At 33.1% G+C, this 8169-nt stretch overlaps 1 pseudogene; it reads right to left on the bottom strand.

Moving 5' to 3' along the window:
• Positions 1-209: 209 nt before the first annotated feature.
• On the bottom strand, positions 210-3647 carry LOC110663158 (receptor-like protein EIX2; annotated as a pseudogene).
• Positions 3648-8169: the final 4522 nt, after the last annotated feature.

The following is an 8169-nucleotide window of genomic DNA, read 5'->3' as shown; positions in this document are numbered from 1 at the left end:
GGCTGCTGTTGGAAGGATGAGAAAATGGTGAAAACATTTCAATTTTATATCGGAGGTAATGTTAGAGCAACAATTTGAAACAGTTTCTACTCAGAAATCAACCTTAAAAGAACAAACTCAAGAACTACAATAATCTCATAACCTTATGCATTTTAAATTGAACTTTTCTCCTCTGTAGGCGCCTGTTTCCTTGCCATGAAGGAAGCAGGTTACTTCTCAGAATCTTTGAGACCCTTTTTTATGTCAAGACTGTACTCTGAAAGATTGATGGGAATGCAGAAGCTAACCCATGTCTCATTTTATATGTCTTTTCAAGCCATTTATGTGAAAACAAGTGAATTTTTAACTTCAAACAACTTTAAACTGACAGCAGTGGCAAAATTTTTTACAAGAACCTGGAAGAGGAAAGAGAACACAGCAACTGCACTGAGTTCTTGTTCTTGTTGCTATTCTGCTTGATGCACTTGACAATCTGTGTACAATCCTATCCACAAGAGCAGATGCATTTGACAATCTGTTTACGATCCTATCCACAACAGCAAAGTATACACCACCCCAAGATCTTCTCACTGCAAATAACAAATATGGAAGCAGTAAACCTGCTGCATATCCCAACCCAATGCTCAAGTAAAACCAGTTATCAATCAACCCATTATAGTCTGAGTGGTTACTGGTCCCTCCATTGTCAGAATTATTATTGTTATTCGAGCACTTCACAACAAGGGGATTTCCACATAGACATGGGTTCCCATCAAAGGAGGATTCATTAAAAGTTGACATCTGATTTGTATATGGGATTGCACCGCATAAGTTGTTGTCGGACAAGTTCAAATATTCCAGAAACGTCAATGAAGAGAGGCTTGAAAGAATTGGACCTGAAAGATTATTGCATGACAGATCAAGAGATAACAACTGATGCAATTCTGAAATGCTGTGTGGAAACTGGCCACTGATGTTGTTTCTTGACAGGTTCAAAACTAGAAGACCAACCAGGTTTGTTAGTTCTTCAGGAAGCTCACCATGTAGATTATTTCCAGAAAGATCTATGGTAGTCAGGAGTGAAAGAGTCTTGGAATATTTTTGAGTTTGCCCATTTATGCTCACAACTATGTTTTCTTGGTAGTAGCGCCTGTCAGGGTCTCCATAGGTCAAATAATGGTTTACATGTTGTTGAGCCATGGCTTTAAAATCACCAAAGCTAGAAGGAGTTCTGCCATTCAACTTGTTTCCTGCTAGATCCAGAACTTGTAGAGAACTCAAATTTGAATGTCTAGAGGGAATTTCTCCTGAAAAGGAATTTGACCTCAGGCTAAGTATTCTGAGACGTGGAAAAGCTCCTCCTATCCATGACGGAATATTTCCTGTCAAACTGTTGTTTCCAAGGTCTAGAGTTTCTAATTCCTTCAATTCCTGGAGAGATGATGGGATTTCTCCTGAGAATCTGTTATTGCTGAGGTGAAGTATTTGAAGCCAATGAAGCCAACCCAAGGATTTTGAAATCTCACCAGACAAATTATTATTTTGAAGGTCTAGAACAGTGAGGTTAGAACAATTCCCGATATTCAAAGGAATGCTTCCTATCAAACCATTCCTTGAAAGATCAAGGATTTGAAGAGTCGATATCTCTCCAATAGAGGCTGGGACATGACCAGCCAGCTGGTTATTGGAAAGAGAGAGGAATTGCAAATGTGAAAGGATTTTACCAATCTTGTTTGGGATAGAACCAGAGAATTGATTATTGGAAAGATCAAGCACTTGGATTGAGACATTTGGAAGAGGAAGAGGAAGAGGAATGGACCCTTGAAAGAGGTTGGAGCTCAAATCAACACTGGTTGCAGAGGGAGATATATTTAATGGATTTGGTAAATGACCCTTCAAGTGATTCAAAGAAACATTCAAATAACTTAGAGTGCTTGACATGTCCCAAAACCAGTTTGGAATGGAACCTGAAATACTAGCATTTGAGAAATCTAGAATGACAATCTCTTTTTGAGATCTGAGCCAAGCAGGGAAGGATGGACCTAGATTGCATGAACCCATAACCAAGGTACAGAGCTGAAATGGAGGGATCCAACTGGAATTGACTTTCAAGATGAAGGAGTTTCTCAAAAGAATCAATTGCTTCAATTTACTTAGGCCTGAAAAATGTGCTTCTGTGATAACACCGGCCAGTTGATTAATGGAAACATCAAGATGAGTCAATGCAGAGAGCTTTCCCAAGCCTTTTGGGAGACTACCATTTAGCTTATTTGATCCAAGTCTGAGTTCAGACAACTGCCGCAAATTTTCGAAAGAACGGGGGATGGGACCTTGAAGCAAGTTATGACTCAAATCGAGGACAACTAGATTTTTAAGATTGCCTATCCAATTTGGCAACTTACCAGTTAAATTGCTGTACTGGATTTGAAGTTCTTCAAATTAGGCAAAGGACTTTTGGAAGGGCAGTTTGCTGTTTCTTCTTCAAGAAATTCTGGTAAACCTCCTGTCAGATTATTACAGGACAAATCAATAAATTGAAAGTTAGAAAGCCTACCAATGGAGCTTGGAATACTACCCCGAACATCATTTTTTGATAAATCAAGATAAATAAGAGAAGTTATATTTCCAAGGACAGCAGGAATTCTTCTATGTAATTTGGTCATAGATAGATCAAGAACTTGTATTTTTCCCCACCTTCTTCTCAACAGTTGGAAGCAACTTGCAGAGAGATCTTGATTATAACCAAGATCCAATGATTGCAAATTTGGCAGTTCACTAAAACCGAGTGGAATCCTTCCATGTAGCCTGTTATAGCTGATATCAACTGAAACAAGGCTACTGATATTCACCAGCCAATTTGGAAACTTGGATTTGATGTAGTTGTTACTAAGGTTTAGGACAGCAAGTGAACTAAAATTGACCAAAGGAAGAGAATAGTTGAGACAGGATAAATGGCATGAAGATAAATGCGACTCAGTCAAGAATGGAAGCTTGTTTAATGCATCAACCCATCCTACTCCTGCCTTTGAAAGATCTACACCATCCATGGCCAAATATTTTAATGACAGAAGACCACTCATCCATTCAAGATTATCAACATTTAAACTAGGAGAAGAGACATCAAGAAACTTCAAGCTAGAGAGGTTTCCAAGATTTGGAGGAATTGCACCGCTAAACCCAGCATATGATAGGTTTAGATATTGCAAGTTCTCCAGGAAGGGTAAGAAATAAGGAATTGTGCCAGTGAATGAGTTAGAACTCGAGTCCAGATATGTCAAGGACTTGAGTTTTGTGAGTGAAGATCTAATCTCTCCGCTCAAGTTCAACCAACCTGACGTGCTGTGGAGATCAACTTTGGTTACAGCTCCAGTGATATTGTCACAAGCTATTCCAAACCATTGACAGCAGTTGCTTCCTTTCCATGAAGAGAGTTGTTTCTCAGAATTTTCAAGACCCTTTATAAAATCAAGAAGAGCTTCTCTGTCAGAAGTATGGCAGTCCACAAGCTGAGCTTGTGCACAAAAAAAGAATTCTCCTCTTATCAAACAGTTGAGAAGAAGAACAATCCAAAGAAATGGAAACATCTCTATAGATTAATTGCAGAGAATTTGGATTTTTTTAAAACAAAATTTACTTGTTACAATACTGGAAATGGATCGAAGTATCATTTTAAAGATGTATGTGAAAGGAAAATTGGAATCAATTATTATCTGTTGAACATTCCCACTCACTGGGAGACTTGAATCCTGCCAACCGCACTTTTCTTTCTCTGTAAATTTATCGAACCAAATATATATTCATGAACCAAATGGAGGGATTTAAAGTTGATTAAATGTATTAAATAATAACTCTTAATAATGGTTGTAGTGTGAATATAAACTTCAATCAACATAAAAATATAATAATATCATTAAAATTTTTTCATGAAAAATTAATATCATGAATTTGAAATTGAGTCAATAGTTAAAATTGTTAATGGCATCATTATAAAATAGTTTTATTATGATATTTGAAATTTAATATATGAATTATATTATAAATTCTGTTATTTATTTATTTATAAAAATAATTGATGAACTTCTAGTAAAAATCCTTATGGCTTTGGAAAATTTTAAAACACAAACGTTTTATGTCCAATGGTCCAACAGTTATATTATCATCATTGATTAACGATTAAAGTGTATTTATTGTATGTATAACAGTTGTATCTATTAGAATTAGATATTACATATTGAGAAAATAGAAAACTTAAAGAGTAAATATAAGTGAAAGAGTTGTAATATTGACTTGACTAGTTATTTTGATACCTAAAGTAACTCGTATTGAATTAATTGTCAGATAATAATTACGTGGTTGCATTTAAAGGAGAGTTTTAGGATTACATATCATATATATATATAAAAAAAAAAAGATAAATAATTTAATCAGCACTCTCTTTAAATTAAAAATTATACAATGAAATTGTTATATATATATACATATATATATATATATATATATATATATATATATATATATATATATATATATAACAATTTCACTATAATCATTAACAGTAACCCTTTTTTTGCTCTCAGAATTTTATTTCAATGGTTTATTAATTATTTTTGATTGTGGATCAGTCTGCCACTATGAAATCCATTCCAAACCACTAGAGGGGTTTTCCAAAAATATCATAGGATGACTTTTTTCTTTTTGTTTTAACAAATGGTGTATCTTTTATATTTAATTTCTATATTAGGAGAAATTATCAAAAAAATACCATGTGATTTCACTTATTTTTACTTTAAGATCTGTGGTTCACTTTATGACAAAGTGGTATCCTATAGTTTTGCACCGTTATCAAAACGTAACTTTCCGTCTCTTTTCCATTAGTTGCTATTGACGTGGACAACAATGATTGATGTAAATGGCTTTTAAGGGTTGATGCGGATTAAAATAATATTATTTAATAAATTTATTTTATTTATAAATGAATAAAAATTAAGAAAAGAAAAAAATTAAAAGTTGTTTGAACAACTAATTCAATCTCTAACTCTTGGTATATTTCACGCAATTGAGATTCTTCACTCATAATTTGGGTGAGAATGTTATTTGAGGAGAATAAACTTTTCTCAAATTCCTCTTTGGCTAGGCTAAATAAGATCACCTATTTTTTTTTTAACATGAAAATATTAAAAAAATAATATTAAAATTTTGAAAATTAAATAATATTATTTTAATCTACGTCAACCACTAAAAGACATCCATGTCGGTCAATAATGTCCACATAAATAGCAACTAACGGAACAGAGACGGAAAGTTACATTTTCATAATAGTGCGAAATGATAAAGTACCGCTTTATCACAAAGTGAACCATAGACCTTAAAGCGAAAATGGGGTAAAATCGCAGGGTACTTTTTTGTAATTTCCTCATTTAAAAATTGCCTTACTAATTCTAGATTAATAGATTAGGAACAAATTTATGATACTTAAAAGGTATAGTGGTAAAAGAAATTGAAATTTTTTGATTTTTTTAATAATTATTAAATACAAATTAAATCTACTAATCAAATTGATGAATTAGTGAATTGAACTTTAAATTAATTTAATTTTATAATTAAACTAGATAAGAAAATATTCAATGTGACCCAGCCCATTCAATCAATTCGATTAAATTTTTTTTTTAATATTTTATAAGGAGAATTGAACTCAAAGGTTGAAAGTTATATGTTTTTTGTTATATATATATATATATATATTATTTTATATTAATATAATATATTTTATAAAGTAATATGTTTATTTATTTTTTAACATATCTTAATATTTAATAGATATTAAAAATATATTTACACATTTATAAATTTTTTTATGCATTATATTATTTGAATATTTTTATTTAAAATTTAAAAATAATATATAATTTAATAAATGTTAAAAGTTTGATTTTTTATAATTAATTATTTTTTAATTTATATATATTTAATTAATTTTTTTAACGATTTACTGTATAAACTGTTGATCCACTATAGTTAAATCATTGAGCCATCAACCCAATTCTTTTGGCGGATCAATTTTCATATCGAATTTAATAATCTTATTTTTTTATAATTGATATAACTTCTCAAAATATATATAATTAATTTAATAACTCGAGTTTTTAGATAGCCCATAAGCCTAATGATATTTAATAGTTCAATCATGAGATTCATTCAATTAGTTCAATCATTGTAAGACCCACTCGATAAAATAAAAGAATCTTGATTAAAGATAAGCAATCTTAATAGAATTGTCAAATATAGCAATGCCTATAATTATGCACTATAAATAGAAATGTAATACTATAATTATATTAACTAATGATTTTCATATAATTACATAGTTGACTTATCATAATCAACTATTGTTTATATCTTATGTAAAGAGATCATATCATCTATAGGGGTATGTTCTTTCTCCTTAATCAATCAAATATACTATTTACTAATATCAGCTCTAACTTAAGTGTGACACCCCAAATTTTTAAATTTATTATTTTATGAGTAATATTAATATTTTATTTTATTCAAATTTTAGGAAATTATTTGAAATTTTTCGGATTTTTGAAATCAGGTTTGATTTCCCGAAAATATAAAACTTTGATGATTTTTAAAAATTAATTTAAAAACCACGTGCCAAAACTAAAAATATATTTGAAGTTTACGAATTTTTCTGAGTTTTTTAGAATTTTTTTCTGAATTTTTGGGCCTCGTTTTCGGTCCCAAGGCAGAGTAAAAATTTAAAACTTTGTATCCTGAATCAGACTGGCCGAATCGAACCGGACTGGATCGGACCGACCTTTCTTTTCTTCTTCTCCTCCTTTCCGCGGCGCCCAACCTCTCTTCCTCTCTCTCCCTTTTTCTCTCTCCTCCCTCCTCCCCACCTCGCCGGCGTGCCGCCCCAGCCTTCTCCCACCGCCGGGCGGCCTTTCAGGCGGCCAAAAACGACGCGCGAAGAGGCATGACGCACAGCGCGCCGTTTTGGCTTCTCGATCGAAATCTGGCCGATCCGGCCACCAATTGGGCCGGGTCTTGTGTCAAACACCATCTACACCTCAAGAGCTTTCTATAGACACCAAGAACACCAAAATCCATCGAGTGGTTTGTTTAATTTTTGTCCGGGAAGTTTTAGCTTATTTCAACTTTTGGGCTTGATTTCTCGCAAACCGTGAACCCCACGAGAAAACCGAGAGTACCAGAGTGCTCCACTCATCGAGAGCTTCGCGGCAATATAAATTTCAAAATTTTTCGACATCGTTTTTCGATGGGTCCCATGAAACTTCGTAGTGTTTTTTCGAGCATTAAATGAGCTTAGAAAATTTCGTAAAAATTATATACTAACCCCCGTGTTGTGGGCTTCATGTAGGTAACTTCAATTCTCAAAAATTCAACGGTTGGCCGGGTTTGTGAATTTCCGGTCAGACAGACAGGCTACCGAAAAAGTCTTGGAATTGGGTCGAGATTTTAGCTACCCCACCGTTGTCAGACGTCCCGAGCGTGTTCCGGAGTTGGAATCGACATAGGTAAACCCAAACCTCACTTTTTCATAATTTTCTAGTGCTTGAATTTGATTAAAAATTCATAAAATATTCGTGGTAGCTCAGAAAATTATGATTCTTTTTGCATTAGCTTAGTAATATTGCTAAGGACCGCAAGGCAAAGTTTTAGAAATTTTAGAGTTCATTTAGGTAGTTTTTGCAGAAAGGGTCAATTATAAGGACTAAACTGTAATTTTACATGTTGTGATTGATGACTATTTGGATGGGCCCAGGAGGGGCTGTGTGATGTGATTGAGTTGTGGATATATGATTTGTGGATATAGAAGTGTGTTTTAAGCCTTTTTGCAGGTTGGGTAGGTCCTAGGTATAGGGGAGACTCTACCGGATTTTTAGCACGACTTAGGACGTATTTGGTCTTTTCTTGATTTGTATTGAGTCAATTATATTAAATAATTATAATAAAATTTTCAGGTGAGCCGAGACAGCCTTCCTCCTCCTCCCAGCCGCCACAGTGACTTTGGTTGAGTCTGTGAGTAAAATATTAATTTTAATTATAATTTTGATATTATTATATGTTTAAGCATGCCCATGCATCACTTTTATGTATATATCTATGTAGTTAAACTCTAGGCACGTTTTATGTTGCATTCACAACTGTTAAAGTGTCATG

The sequence above is a fragment of the Hevea brasiliensis genome, chromosome 8, assembly GCF_030052815.1.
Source record: "Hevea brasiliensis isolate MT/VB/25A 57/8 chromosome 8, ASM3005281v1, whole genome shotgun sequence".
In the NCBI taxonomy this organism is placed as follows: Eukaryota; Viridiplantae; Streptophyta; class Magnoliopsida; order Malpighiales; family Euphorbiaceae; genus Hevea; species Hevea brasiliensis.
This window is presented reverse-complemented; position numbering and strand designations above follow the sequence as displayed.